At 46.4% G+C, this 15,747-nt stretch overlaps 1 protein-coding gene across 1 annotated transcript in view; it reads right to left on the minus strand.

Moving 5' to 3' along the window:
• The window catches only part of LOC147122837 (uncharacterized), a 137,384-nt gene that overhangs the window by 54,192 nt on the left and 67,445 nt on the right, over nucleotides 1–15,747 (minus strand). The window lies entirely within an intron of this gene.

The raw sequence follows: 15,747 nt of genomic DNA on the forward strand, positions 1-15,747 counted from the left end.
TACCAGCAATGCTACCCCACCTCCCCTACCTTTTTGCCGATCCTTCCTAAATATTGTATATCCCTGGATGTTAAGTTCCCAGCCTTGCCCACCCTGCAGCCACGTTTCTGTAATCCCAATCAAATCATACTTGTTTACCTCTATTTCCACAACTAATTCATCCACCTTGTTCCTAATGCTTCTAGCATTAAGATACAAAGCCTTCAGGCTTGCTTTTTTCACACTCTCATTATGAATTAGTTTGGCCCTTTGTGTTTCTCTCCTTTGCTTATTGCTTCTCACCTTTCTACCATCTATTTCTGACTTCATATGACTTCCCTCTTTTCCACTACCTAGGTTCCCATCCCCCTGCCAAATTAGTTTAAATCCTCCCGAACCGTCCTAGAAAATATTACCCCGAGGACATCGGCTCCCTCACAGTTCAGGTGTAGACCGTCCCCTTGGTACAGGTCACTCCTCCCCAAGAACTGGTTCCAATGCCTCAAGAATTTAAATCCCTCTCCCTTGCACCACTGCTCAAGCCACGTATTTAGCTTATCTATCTTACTCTCTCTAATCTTATTAGCTCGTGGCACTGGTAGCAATCCAGAGATTACTACCTTTGAAGTCCTACTTTTCAATTTAGCTCCTAACTCCCTAAATTCAGCTTGTAGGACCTCCTCCCTCTTTTTACCTACATCGTTGGTACCTACATGTACCACGACAACTGGCTGATCCCCCTCCCCCTTCAGAATGCTCTGCACCCGCTCCGAGACATCCTTGACCCTTGCACCAGGGAGGCAACATACCATCTTGGAGTCTCGGTCTCGGCCACAGAAACTCCTATCTATCCCCCTTACAATTGAATCCCCTATCACTATAGCCCTATCCCTCTTTTTCCCTCCCTTCTGTGCAGCAGAGCCAATCATGGTGCCCTGAACCTGGCTGCTGGTGCCTTCCCCTGGTAAGTCATCTCCCCCAACAGTACCCAAAACGGTAAACCTGTTTTGGAGGGAGATGACCACAGGTGACTCCTGCACTACCTTCCTGCCTTTACCCTGCCTTTTGGTCACCCATTTACTGTCTGAGCTAGCCTTTACCTGCGGTGTGACCAACTCACTGAATGTGCTATCCACAACATCCTCAGCATCGCGTATGCTCCAGAGTGAGTCCATTCGCAGCTCCAGCGCCGCCATGCGGTCCACTAGGAGCTGCAGCTGGACACACTTCCTGCACACATAGTTGTCAGAGACAGTGTCCCTGATTTCCCACATGGCACAGGAGGAGCATGACACGGGTCTGAGCTGCCCTTCCATGACTTAACCCTTACAATACCCTTTTATTTACTACGATTTAGCTTAATTATTGAATTCTACTTAGAATAAGTTTGTGAAAGTACTCACCAACCAGTCACCTACCTGTTTTCTGGTGTTGTATTTTCACTGCCGCCTCCTGTCCTGGAACCTTTTCCACCGAGGTTAGGCTCCTGAAATAAAATAAATTGAACCTACCTTTTCAACTTCCCCTAACCCCTAAAAGGTTAGAGGAGGTGGAAGGGTGGGAGACACTACACTGTAGTGTTTCGGGTTTAGCAACAGCTCCACCTATATAAGAGTTACTGGCCTCCTGCTCTCCCGACTGCACCAGCTGTGAAAGAAAAAGCCCGCGAAAGGTGAGCTTTTAAACTCACCAGTTACTGGCCTCCTGCTCTCCCGACTGCACCAGCTCACTCCCCGCTGCTGAGTTGGTACGCCTCGCCTCTCTCCGGTTTTTATACCGGTCTCACACTGCTCCCGACTGGTCTCGGGCCTCGCTGGTCGCCGGGTTTCCTGCCGAGCTCCTCCTCGCTGCTCCCACTGGTCCCGACTGGTCTCGGGCCTCGCCTCTCTCCGGTTTTTATACCGGTCTCACACTGCTCCCGACTGGTCTCGGGCCTCGCTGGTCGCCGGGTTTCCTGCCGAGCTCCTCCTCGCTGCTCCCGCTGGTCCCGACTGGTCTCGGGCCTCGCCTCTCTCCGGTTTTTATACCGGTCTCACACTGCTCCCGACTGGTCTCGGGCCTCGCTGGTCGCCGGGTTTCCTGCCGAGCTCCTCCTCGCTGCTCCCGCTGGTCCCGACTGGTAAGGGAGAAGATGCCTGCATTATTGATGACACACCCCGGGCCCCCACCCTGTAGGAGGGGGCAAGAATGTCAGGCATCTTTCCACTTTATTGGAGTAGGGAAGAGCTATCCTATCCAAAGTTTTAAAAAGGTAAAGATTTTGAATTTGTCAATAGGAAACCGGTATTGTGGACCTCACTTCCACCCGTATGTTGCATAATGTACGTGTACTTCCTGTGGGTTGCAAGTGAAGCAAAACTGATGGGATTTCTGACAGGTGACATCATCCTGCCATCCCACTCCTATTCTGACATCAGGAAGGCAGGGCGGGGGTGGGGAAGAGGGGATGCACGAAGAGTGCCCCCCCACCATTGGAATTTCTCATCCTGGGGGAAAACGGGGCGTAGAACTGGTGAACCAGGTCCCATCCCAAATTCCACCCCACCCCCCACCACTTTCCCGGCGTATGCCCTAGTAGCATCTTCCCAGGCCCAGGAATTTCAGGCCACGGATAATTTGCATGCCACCTTGCTGAGTATTCTTAACTTTAGAACTGGTAAGGGATAGAAATTAAATAAATTGGAATATAGAGAAAATATATAAAGTCGCTCATTTACAGTTTTTACAGACTAATGTTCAGAGTTGTGGAATTCGACCAGTTAAGTCCCAGAATATCACTTAGTATAAATGGAATTTTAATTATTCAGTCTCTGTAAATCAGTGGCATAAACATCCCTATTGTTATAAAGCAAAGCAGCTTCTGGTTCAGTATGTATTTTTTATTTTATTACAGTAATTTGATGAGGATGATGTTGACAAGGCCACATTTATTGTCCATCCTTAGTTACACTGACAACTGAGTGATTTGTTAGGCCACGTCAGAGGGTTCCCTTCCCTGAAAGACAATGGCCCAGAAATTCAGGTCTCCACGGGTGAGTACGCGCTGGGTACTCACCCGTAGACCCAATGGAAGTGCCGGTTTCCTGCATGCACTGCGCATGCGTGGGAAACCGGCACTTCCATTCCCCTGAAAGCAGGGGTTCAGAGGTCGAACGCGTGCGTGGGGGAGGCTGCGCGTGCGCATCGAACTTCGGTCTTTTTTACAGGTTTTCCCGGGAACGTAAGCCTGCAGAATTTAGAAATGTAAAAAGCAGGCGTAAGGCCTGCTTTTTACAAGGTAAGTGGTGAATTAATTAAAATTAAAACATTTTTTCCACAGGTTTATTATTTTTAAATACTTTAAAGCAAGGTAAGTTTATTTTTAGCCCCGTTAGAAAATAAAATTATTTTTTTCAAAAATTTAAATTATTGTTTAAAATAGTTATTTCATTTAATTTATAGTTTATTTAAAAAATGTGATTTAAAAAAAAAATTATTTGAAGATTTAGTGATGTTTTGTGTGGTGTATGTGCCTTTAAGAGCCCCTGTGTACTGTAATGCCGGTAGTGGCCACTCGGGCTATATAAGCCTGTATAGTGTCTTGTATCTTTTAGTTCACCTCCAGACTTTGTTCAGTAAACACCTGTTAAACCAACTGCTGCATGCCGTGTCTCCATTTAACACACGGATACAACAGTGGCGACGAATTGGAAATGGACCTCCCTGCAATTCGGCAGCACCTCAAGGAGATCGATTCCTCGACGAAGGTTGAAGAAAAAAAAAAGAAAAAACTGTGGTTTCACCAGCTAGTCGGGCTGGTGGCAGGTACTGCAATAATCCTTCCTGGGTGGCGGGCTGGGGCTCGATCAGCTGGCTCTGCAGCGGGGCCGAGCAGCGAAGGCGGAGGCAAACAGAGACAGAGGGTGGAGCACTCGGGAGACGGCCAGCGCTGCAAAGCAGGTCGGCGTTCGGACCAAGCAGAGGGAGGGAAAAGTCCCAGAGAGTCCGGCGGGAGGGAACGAGTCTCCAACTATTAAAAATATCTGTATAAATAAAAACCGCGGAGAACAGCGTTGTCAGCAGCGGCAGCGGCGGGAGGCGCCATTTTTTTCGGCAGTGAAGAAACGAAAGCGCGGGAGGCGCCATTTTTTTTTCAGGATGCCTAAGACTGGCAATATTACTGCTTTCGATAGTGATGTGGAGGATTGGACCACTTATGTGGAAAGAGTGGAGGTATATTGCACAGTGAATGAAATAGAGGATGATAAAAAGGCATCAGTACTTCTAAATCTAATGGGCGCAAGGACATACGGGCTGTTATGAAACTTAATCACTCCAGCCAAACCGATGGACAAGAATTTTAAGGAGATTGTTGATACCCTACAGGAGCACTTAAACCCAACACCGCTGCTGATAGCGGAACGATTCAAATTCTTCAGGAGGAATCAGCACGAGAATGAAAGTAACGCTGATTACCTCACCGAATTAAGGAAGCTGTCAAAGCACTGCCAATTCGGGGCAGGACCGGCAGATGCTCTTCGAGACAAATTCGTCTGCGGTCTCCTAAGTGAAGGAACACAGAAAAGGCTACTTTCTGAGAAAGATTTAACATTGGACAAGGCTTTCAGTGTGGCTGTATCATACGAAGCAGCAGCAAGAGGAGCTGCAGAGATATAGCAAAAGCCACAGGACTTCGGCACCCATGAAATGACACAGGGTTTCGAGAGATGTTATTGCTGCGGCAGATCTACCCATGACCAGAGGGACTGCTGGTTCAAGGACAAAGCATGCAGGCAATGCGGAAAGATGGGACACATTGCACGTGTATGCCGATCTGGAAACAAAAAATCCACTGACAGAAAAAAAATCAATAAGGAAAAGTACAGAAAGGTACAAATGATGACGGACAGTAGCTCCGAAGACCAGAAGAGCGATAGCGACTCCGGAAACAAGAGACTAAGCTGTCTCAAATTACATAATGTAATTGCCAAAGAAGATTACCAGACCATTTGGGTTACCCTCACGATAGCGGGGTCCCCAGTTAAAATGAAGCTAGATACAGGATCAGCTCTGACTGTCATAAGTCGACGGGATTACGAGCGGCTATTTCCGCATATACCTTTGAAAGACACATCCATTATCTTGAAAACATATACGGGGCAGAAAGTATACCCCAGAGGGAAAATAAGGGTGCCTGTTGTATACAACGGCAAGGAAATACAGAAGTTGTATTTATACGTTCTGCAAGATGGTGGTCCACCGCTGTTGGGACGTGAATGGATCAGGAAGATACGTTTAGACTGGCACTCCATTCAGGCACTGACGGTGACCAGTAAGAAAAAAAATGCTGATGACGTCATACCTGAACGATTAAAAGACATCTTGGCCAACGCCAAAGAAGTGTTTCAACAGGAACTAGGAACCTTGAAAGGCGTCACCGCCTCAATAAAAGTGGAAGATGCGGCAATTCCCAAGTTTTTTAAGGCAAGGCCAGTGCCATACGCAATTCGTCCAGCAGTCGAGGCAGAGCTGGAGAATTTGGAAAAGGCAGGCGTGTTATCCAAGATAGATTGGAGCGAGTGGGCAACACCCATCATCCTGGTCCTGAAGAAAACGTTGAATAATGATAAATCTGAAGAACAGAGAAAAATTCGCATCTGTGGGGACTTCAAGGTGACTGTAAACCCGGTCCTTCACATGGTACAGTATCCTCTTCCGAGGATAGAAGATATTTTCGCCTCACTATCCAGAGGGAAACGTTTCACCAAAAGTGACTTGGCACAGGCATATCTACAGATGGAGGTTGAGGAGGCCTCTAAAAAGTATCTCACGATAAACACACACAAAGGCCTGTACCAGTACAATCGACTGGTTTTCGGAGTAGCATCAGCTCCAGCTATCTGGCAAAGAGCTATGGAGCAAGTCCTGCAAGGCATTCCGGGGACTCAATGCTACCTAGACGACATCCTTGTAACAGGAGAAAACGACAATGAGTACCTTGCCAATTTGGAGCAGGTGCTCACTAGGCTGAGAGAACAGGGCCTACGAGCAAATCGCCCCAAGTGCGAATTTTTCCAGAAACAAATATCATATTGTGGCCACATAATTAACGAAGAAGGGTTGCATAAGTCACCTGAAAAAATTGAAGCGGTCATAAAAGCCCCAGCACCTGAAAATGTCTCACAATTAAGGTTGTTCCTGGGATTGATAAATTACTATCATAAATTTTTACCGAACTTGTCAACTGTTCTGCACCCTCTTAACGAACTGCTACAAACGGGAGTAATTTGGAAATGGAGCGAAGACTGTAAACGTGCCTTCCATAAATGCAAAGGCTTAATCACGTCCAAGGAAGTTTTGGCTCATTACAACCCATCACTGCCAATCAGACTGGCGTGCGATGCATGCCCTTATGGCGTAGGAGCGGTATTGTCGCATAGATTCCCTGATGGCTCGGAGCGGCCGATAGCTTTTGCGTCACGCTCATTGAACTCAGCTGAGCGTAACTATGCCCAGATCGACAGGGAAGCACTCAGCCTGGTATGGGGAGTGAAGAAATTCAACCATTACCTACACGGACAAAAATTTACCTTGTTGACTGACCATCAACCCCTCGTCTCCATATTCAACCCTTAAAAGGGCGTTCCCATTATGACAGCGCAAAGGCTACAGAGGTGGTCCCTTTTCCTAGGGGCACACCAATATGACATGGAGTACAAAGGATCAAAACAGCATGGAAATGCTGACGGTTTATCGCGTCTACCGTTGCCAATGGTAGAAGAGGCACCTACAGTGGACCCAGTGGAGATGTTCCACTCAACCATAGTGGAATGTCTACCAGTAACAAATTCTACCATTGAAAAGGAAATGAGAAATGACCCGACTCTCTCACGAGTCTACGATTTAACGGTGAAGGGATGGCCAGCACATGGCGAACCACTGTTGCCAGCATTCTCGCAAAGAAGAGAACAGCTGTCACTGTGCCGAGGAACCTTGATGTGTGGATCCAGAGTGGTGGTTCCACCCAAACTCCAGGATAAAGTGCTAAAGGAGCTTCACGAGGGGCATCTGGGTGGAGTGAAAATGAAGAACCTAGCCAGAGCGTTTGTGTGGTGGCCAGGTATCGATGGGGACATCAAAGAAATGACCAAGGGCTGTCTAGGATGCCAGAAGGTCCAAAACGCCCCACCACAAGCCCCTCTACATCCATGGGAGTGGCCCTCATCTCCATGGCAAAGGGTACACATCGACTTTGCTGGTCCATTTATGGACTCAATGTTCTTAATCGCGGTTGATGCACACTCCAAGTGGCCGGAGGTAATAAAGATGTCCTCCACCACCACGGAAAAACCATCACAGTATTAAGGACCATATTTGCCAGGAATGGGCTGCCTGAACAGATCTGTTCTGATAATGGACCGTAATTTGTGTCCGAAGAATTCAGGAAGTTCTTAAAAAACAATGGGGTTAAGCACTACACGTCCACCCCATACCATCCCGCCACCAATGGATTGGCTGAAAGGTTTGTCCAGGCCTTCAAGAAGGCCATAAAGGCCATGGGTAATGAAGACATAAATCTACAGCATAAGGTAGATAACTTCTTGTTTGCATACAGGAATGCAACACATGTGGTTACAAACCAAACTCCCGCCATGATGTTTTTCAATCGAAGACTAAGATGCCGGCTGGATTTGATCAAGCCAAACATCAGAAGGGACGTAGAGAACCGGCAATTTCAAGACATGAATGAAAGGCCAACTAGAACCTTCCAGATAGGTCAACAAGTTTTGGCCCGGGACTACCGTACCGAGAAATGGCAGCCTGGAACTATTTGCACACGACTAGGACCGCTGATGTATACCGTGGACATTGGAGAAAGCATAATAAGGCGCCATGCTGACCAGATCATAGAGTCATCCGAAAAGGGACAACCTACACCACAACTCTATACGCCTAATGATGAAGCAGAGATACCCATAGTATCTACCTCTGATCCGGTGATACTGGAACCAGATGAACCCGACACTGGCATTCAAGCCGAATCGACCTTGCCAAAAGAACCTACTACACCACCGAAAACTACTACACCACCGAGGCGTTATCCGGACCGAGTCAGGAAGCCTCCAGAGAGACTGACTTATAATTGATTAACTGCAGCAAATGTGTAGATTATTGTTCTTGTAAACATGTTAATTAATGATTACTTAAAATGTTATGTACTGGTTGTCTAAAAGGGGAGGAATTGTGGTGTGTGTGCCTTTAAGAGCCCCTGTGTACTGTAATGCCGGTAGTGGCCACTCGGGCTATATAAGCCTGTATAGTGTCTTGTATCTTTTAGTTCACCTCCAGACTTTGTTCAGTAAACACCTGTTAAACCAACTCCTGCATGCCGTGTCTCCATTAACACACGGATACAACATTTTGTAAGAAGGGCCCGTAGTATTTCTAAGTTTGACAGCACTTCCTATCAGACTTATGAATGGCGCATTCCCTGCTCCGATTGGCTGCCCATGGCCCACGTGATCCTAGGGGACGCATCGAACTAACCGCGCCCCTGGGATACGCAAGCACTGCGCGCCGGCAACTGGACCAGGCCCCGGATCGGCATCCCACGGGGGCCTACTGCTCAACGGCCGGCACGCAAGGTAAGTGCAGGTCGGGGGCTTACACCCGCGGGAAGCCCCCAACCCGAATTTCTGGGCCATTAGTGAGCCAGTTGGGTTTTCAGACGTTTATGCAGCTTATCCAGCAGCAGTATCATGATCACCACACTACCGTATCTGTGAGCAGTGCCAGGGAGATCTGCTAATATATATATGTATATAAATAAAGCCTAAATTTCCCATCACATACACATTATTTCATCATTTACATCCATTTAACATGATTTCCTTTATCTGTCCATATAAAGTGGGAGTTTGTGGTTGCTAGGTATTATGCTCCATGTGAAAATTAGTAAGAGGCTGAACCAGACTGTTCGCAACCTTGGCTCCCTATTTGACCCTGAGCTGAGCTTCCGACCACCTATCCACTCCATCACCAAGTCTGCCTACTTCCACCTACGTAATATCGCCTGTCCCTGCCTCAGTCCATCTGTTGCTGAAACCCTCATCCATGCTTTGATGTACCTGAGCTGGCACTTGGGAAGGACAAGTGAGTAACGTTGTGTCGTGTGAAGTGCTAGCGGGCCCAGATACATGTGGTCTGTCTCTTCTTCCTCAGACAAATAAACAGAAAGAAAAGAGGAAGCCAGGTTACAATACTGTGAACAAACAATAGAAGGAGTGACATGCTATAGGGCTTCATGATATACTTTGCTGACATTTAATGAGACAATAAATAAGTGAATAACATTAAAGGAACAAGGAACATGTGAATCCTTAAGGCAGTGGGAAGTCTTTTATTTCTTTAATGCCACTTTTGATTACTTGACTGAAATGATGGGGTGAAATATTTCTACATCAAAGAGGTTTTGGAGGCTGCCTACCTTCGAACAGAGTTCCTGCCTACCTATTGATGTGGCTTTGAGCAATGCTGCTAGTCCATAAAGTGAAGGTAGTAGACAGTAAGGGCAGAGCAAATCAACTGCTCCATCATCACCAAGCTAAAATTCTTGAAGCCATGCTTCAGAGGCTAGGCAGAATTAGTAACTTTTTTGTTTAGGTCACTGAAGGAAAGTGGTGCAGAGCCACAGACAACACTTCTACAGATACATTTGTTAAGTGACTTGTTTCAGTCTGAGAACACCTGGCAAGTGCACCACTAACATTTGAAAGGGACAGTTTAACTGCAGAAGAATGTTTGTTTTAAGAAGGTTAATGCAGCCCATGCAGGCAATCAGAGCCTCCCATTGCTGGATGTTGTCCGTCAAGGTACAGATAGTAGGTTGGGGGCGGGGTCTAATAGTTGCATGGTACTATATAACGTCTTGTAAAAGTTCTTTAAATTTCAAACCTCCCCCCATCTGTCCACCTGAAAGGAAAGTGGAGAAAGCATTAACCAATTCTCAGATATAATTAATCTTATGCATATAATATATGCAGAACTCCTCCATTAGCAACAGCAAGTTAGGAACAGATTTCAATAGATTAGTGAACCAGAGGAAATACCATTGATGAATGAAGATATCATGCTTCAAGCAATTGACATCGACTCCAATAATAGAATTGGATCTAACCAACTGTGCCTTGTCCCTCTAACGAGGGAACAACATGATTAGTTCAAACTTCATTTTAAGATCAAAGTAGAGTCAGTGTTTAATATATAAACTACTACAACAACACAAAAGCAAAATACTGCGGATGCTGGAAATCTGAAATAAAAACAGAAAATGCAGGTCAGGTAGCATCTGTGGAGAGAGAGAGAGAGTTACCGTTTCAGGTCGATGACCCATCGTCAGAACTGGCAGAACTTTTATTTAATATATAAAATTTTGAAGAAAAAAAAATTGGCAGTCGAATGGGTCAAAGACTATGGGGGCAAAATTGGGTGCCTTTGGGCCTCCCGTTAGCACCCCTGGGGGGGTGCTAATAGGGCGCAAATGGATTTGCGACTGGGCGCGGCGCAGATATCGACTCCCACCATATTCGGCGGGAGTTTTGCGGCGGCACTACGGCGTTTCGCCCCGCTCTCCTTTGCCCAGAGACCATGACGTCATCACCATGCACATCGCCCCAGACCCGAAATTGACTTCCGCCCCCTGCAGCAGCGCCGATTTAAAACACTGACAGCTGCAGGAGGCGTGCATCGGGTGACCCGCCGCTTCGGGGGCGATGATTGAAGGCGAGGTGGCCGAGGTAAGTAAAAAAAAAACTTACCTTTCTTGTTCCGCTTTTTTTCGCGGGTTCCTGCCTGCGATCGATCAGCTCGGCACTCTGAGTGAGTGAGTGCCGGACTGATGGCCCAGGATCGTAGCTACCTGATGGTCCAAGTAGGTAATTTTTATATTTCAGAACCTACAGCGATGGCCCTTCCCTTTAAGGGAGGGAAGGAGCCTTTGAACGCGGCAGCGCTGCACGGCCCAGTGTGCAGCACTGCTGAAGTCTCCACCCCGCCTGCTGCCGATTGCGCTCCAAGAAGGAAGTAGAATGCCTGATTTAGCGCTCGACTTCCTTCTTGGAGCGCAAAACTGAATTTTTTTAAAGTTTAGAAACATTAGCGCCTGCCGCTAATTTTCCAAACTTTTAAAATTTAGCACCCCAAACGGGGCTATAATGAATTTCTCCCCCTTTATCTTGGTTTCCTAAAGCAGGATACCAAACGACATTAATCAGAATCTTTACATTGTCCAACAGCCTGCTTGCTGTCTCTAGGAAACTACCCTGGGAAGGACACACTCCATCCTTGTCAGTTTCTTTTGCCAAAATCTTAAGTTCACAAATGAACAGTGGTCAGGGCAGTTTGAGGATCCTTCCTTAGCTATTAATAAGGGAGATTATCACTTCCTGATTCAGATGTGTGAGAATTCCAAAATATGGTTATAAACTGCACCAATTACAGTAACATTAAAGACAGACAGTTCTTGGAGAATTCCACAGGGAATCAATTCTGAATGGAAGCTTTCCTGCACTGCATCCCTCACATTGTCCCAATGACCTCTTCGGGAGATCTCAAAGAATACTGAAGCTGGCTTCACACCCTACCACATTTTAGAAGCAGAGCCCACTTTGAAGACAGGTCAACTTACAAAGTTTCTCCTTCTGGTCGATGGACATATGTTTCTTCACCCGCCCTGCAAGTTCTGTTTCCAATTTAGCCGTCTTCGAGTTTAAGTTGGGGGGCAGCCTCTATGTGTGTCAATATTAGTATGTAAGAACACCTTGGAAGAAACATTGTGGGATTGAGAACACATTGATGTGGTGCAGCTTGGGGGAAGAATATGATCCCCCTTCAGTGGATGCAATTTACACCTTATATCCCTGAAACACAATTCATGCCATAGCTGAATCACACTTTTGGTTTTTAAATCTGTTACCCTCAAGGGAGTTTAGAGGACTGAGTTTGTCCCCCCATTATCATCCTGGGGATAGTCCTCCAATTGCAGAAAATGTCAGATATGAGCGGAGCCCAGCAACAATTCCAAACCTCAGCAAAGCATTACCCCTCCTCACTGGTGTCCCCTTCCTCTTCACTCCATCACCCAAGCTCTGACAGAAACGTTTTAGCTTTGTCAAACAAGTTGAAAAACATGTGAAACCGTAACTGTGGAGCTGATTTTTTGAACACGTGTAACAGCAGGGGAGTTATATATAGCCAACTGAATAGGCAGGAAGGCATGAATACAATTGATTGGCTCTAGTGTCATCACGAACTGCAACTCTCACTACAAATGAAATAATCTTAGAACACTGACAAAGCCTTAGAAAGCAAAAACAAGCCACGTTGTTTTAAAAAAAGATGATTACACAGTATGGATTTTCAGATTGTCGGGCACTTTATTCAGTCCTTAGGGCCGTGATGTGGCCTTGATCCCAAAACCACATATATGTAAACAAACAACCCACTATTGTCCATAACTACAGCAGGCTTCCCACTGAGAACAATGGAATTCAGAAAGCAGGCAATGCATCTCCAGATTGAAATTCACTTAGCACTGACCTACCCTGCTAAACAAGCAAGAAATCTATGCGGGTAAGGCAAAACAAATATGGCTAGCCCTTTAAAGCAAAGGCACAACGACTGGAAGGGGGGCGGGGGGGAAGAGGAGAGTGGGGAATGAGGGGGTCATGTTCCCCCCCAGCCTTAACTTTGTTGTCATGGGATATGAGAAAAAGCTGACTGACACAGCCCTAAACAACTCAAGGCAAAGTCAGACATGTGAAAACAAATAGTTACACGGGCTTTGAAACTTCGATGGTAATTATACATAATATTCCTGCACTTGTACTGGAAGGTGGAAAAAATGGTGCTGATTCTTCCCTGGGGGCCCTTCACTGGCTGGTCCACTGGCAGGGCCATGCACTGGGATCAGGATGAAGGGGGTGGAAACAGGAGCATAAGAAGATTGTCTGGGGGCGGGGTGGTTAAAGGGTTAAAAAGCTGATGATGCCAATAATTCTTTTTTTTTCATTTATGGGATGTAGGCGTAACTTGTAAGGCAACATTAGTCCTGTGTTGTAGCTTCCCCAGGTTGGCTAACAAGGGAAATTAGGGATAGCATAAGATCCAAGGAGAGGACATATAAATTGGCCAGAAAAAGCAGTAAACCTGAGGATTGGGAGCAGTTTAGGATTCAACAAAGGAAGACAAAGGGATTAATTAAGAAGGGGAAAATTGAATATGAGAGTAAGCTTGCAGGGAACATAAAAACTGACTGTAAAAGCTTTTATAGATATGTGAAGAGAAAAAGATTGGTGAAGTCAAGCATAGGTCCCTTGCAGTCAGAATATGGGGAATTTATAATGGGGAACAAAGAAATGGTGGACCAATTAAATACATATTTTGGGTCTGTCTTCACAAAGGAGGACACAAATAACCTCCCCAGAGATGTCGGGGAACATAGGGTCTGATGAAAGGGAGGAACTGAAAGAAATCAGTATTTGTAGGGAAATGGTGTTAGGGAAATTGATGGGATTGAAGGCCGATAAATCCCCAGGGTCTGATAATCTACATCCTAGGGTACTTAAGGAATTGGCCCGAGAAATAGTAGATGCATTGCTGATCATCTTCCAACATTCGATGGAATCTGGAACAGTACCCATGGATTGGAGGGTAGCTAATGTTACCCCACTATTCAAAAAAGGTGGTAGAGAGAAAAAGGGGAATTACAGACCGGTAAGCCTGACATCGGTAGCGGGGAAAATGCTAGAGTCCATTATAAAAGATGTAATAGCAGAGCACTTGGAAAACAGTGACAGGATCGGACAAAGTCAACATGGATTTACAAAAGGTAAATCGTGCTTGACTAATCTACTGGAATTTTTTGAGGATGTAACTGGTAAAATAGATAAGGGAGAACCAGTGGATGTGGTGTATTTGGACTTTCAGAAGGCTTTCGATAAGGTCCCGCATAAGAGATTAGCGTGTAAAGTTAAGGCACATGGGATTGGGGGCAAGGTATTGACTTGGATAGAGAACTGGTTGGCAGACAGAAAGCAAAGAGTTGGAATAAACGGGTCTTTTTCCGAGTGACAGGCAGTGACTAGTGGGGTACTGCAGGGATCGGTCCTTGGACCCCAGCTATTCACAATATATATTAATGATCTAGACAAGGGAACTAGATGTAATATCTCCAAATTTGCAGACGACACAAAGCTGGGTGGGAGTCTGTGCTGTGAGGAGGATGCCGAGAAACTCCAGGATGATTTGGATAGGTTGGGTGATTGGGCAAAAACATGGCAGATGTGAGGTTATCCACTTTGGTGGCAAAAACAGGAAAGCAGATTAGTATCTGAATGGCAATAGATTGGGAGAAGGGGAAGTGCAACGAGACCTGGGTGTCCTTGTGCACCAATCGCTGAAGGTAAGCATGCAGGTGCAGCAGGTGGTTAAGAAGGCAAATGGTATGTTGGCCTTCGTAGCGAGAGGGTTTGAGTACAGGAACAGGGATGTCTTGCTGCAGTTGTACAGGGCCTTGGTGAGACCACATCTTGAGTATTGTGTGCAGTTTTGGTCGCCTTATCTGAGGAAGGATGTTCTTGCCATGGAAGGAGTTCAGCGAAGATTCACCAGGCTGATACCAGGGATGGCAGGAATGATGTATGAGGAGAGATTGGGACGATTGGGCTTGTACTCGCTGGAGTTTAGAAGAATGAGAGGGGATCTTATTGAAACTTATAAAATTCTGACAGGACTGGACAGACTAGATGCAGGAAGGATGTTCCCGATGGTTGGGGAGTCCAGAACCAGGGGTCACAGTCTAAGGATAAGGGGTAGGGCATTTAGGACAGAAATGAGAAGGAATTTCTTCACCCAGAGAGTGGTGAACCTGTGGAATTCTCTACCACAGAAGGCAGTAGAGGCCAATTCATTAAATATATTCAAGAAGGAGTTGGATATATTTCTTAAGGCTAAAGGGATCAAGGGGTATGGGGAGAAAACAGGGACAGGGTACTGAAATTGGATGATCAGCCATGATCGCATTGAATGGCGGAGCAGGCTCGAGGGGCCGAATGGCCTACTCCTGCTCCTATCTTCTATGTTTCTATGTTTCATTTTTAGGTAGGCCTGGTGCTGCTCCTGCCATGCTCTTCTACACTCATCATTGAACTAGGGTTGGTCCCCTGGCTTGATAGTAATGGTTGAGTGGGGTATATGCCAGGCCATGAGGTTATAGATTGTGGTGGAATACAATTCTGCTGCTGCTGATGGCCCACAGCTCCTCATGGATGCCCAGTTTTGAGCTGCTAGATCTGTTCTGCATCTATCCCATTTAGCACGGTGGTAGTGCCACATAACACAATGGAGAGTGTCTTCAGTGTGAAGACGGGACTTCGTCTCCACAAGGACTGTGCGATAGTCACTTCCACCAATACTGGCATGGACAGATCCATCTGCGACAGGTAGATTGGTTAAGTAGGTTTTTCCCTCATGTTGGTTCTCTCACCACCTGCCGCAGTCCTAGTCTGGTAGCTATGTCCTTCAGGACTCGGCCAGCTCGGTCAGTAGTGGTGCTACCAAGCCACTCTTGGTGATGGACATTGAAATCCCCCACCCAGAGTACATTCTGTGCCCTTGCTACCCTCAGTGCTTCTTGCACGTGGTGTTCAACATGGAGGAGTACTGGCTCATCAGCTGAGGGAGGGCGGTAGGTACTAATCAGCAGGAGGTTTCCTTGCTCATGTTTGTCCT

The sequence above is a fragment of the Somniosus microcephalus genome, chromosome 2, assembly GCF_052327205.1.
Source record: "Somniosus microcephalus isolate GS21.2 chromosome 2, FLI_Smic_1.0, whole genome shotgun sequence".
NCBI classification, from domain to species: Eukaryota; Metazoa; Chordata; class Chondrichthyes; order Squaliformes; family Somniosidae; genus Somniosus; species Somniosus microcephalus.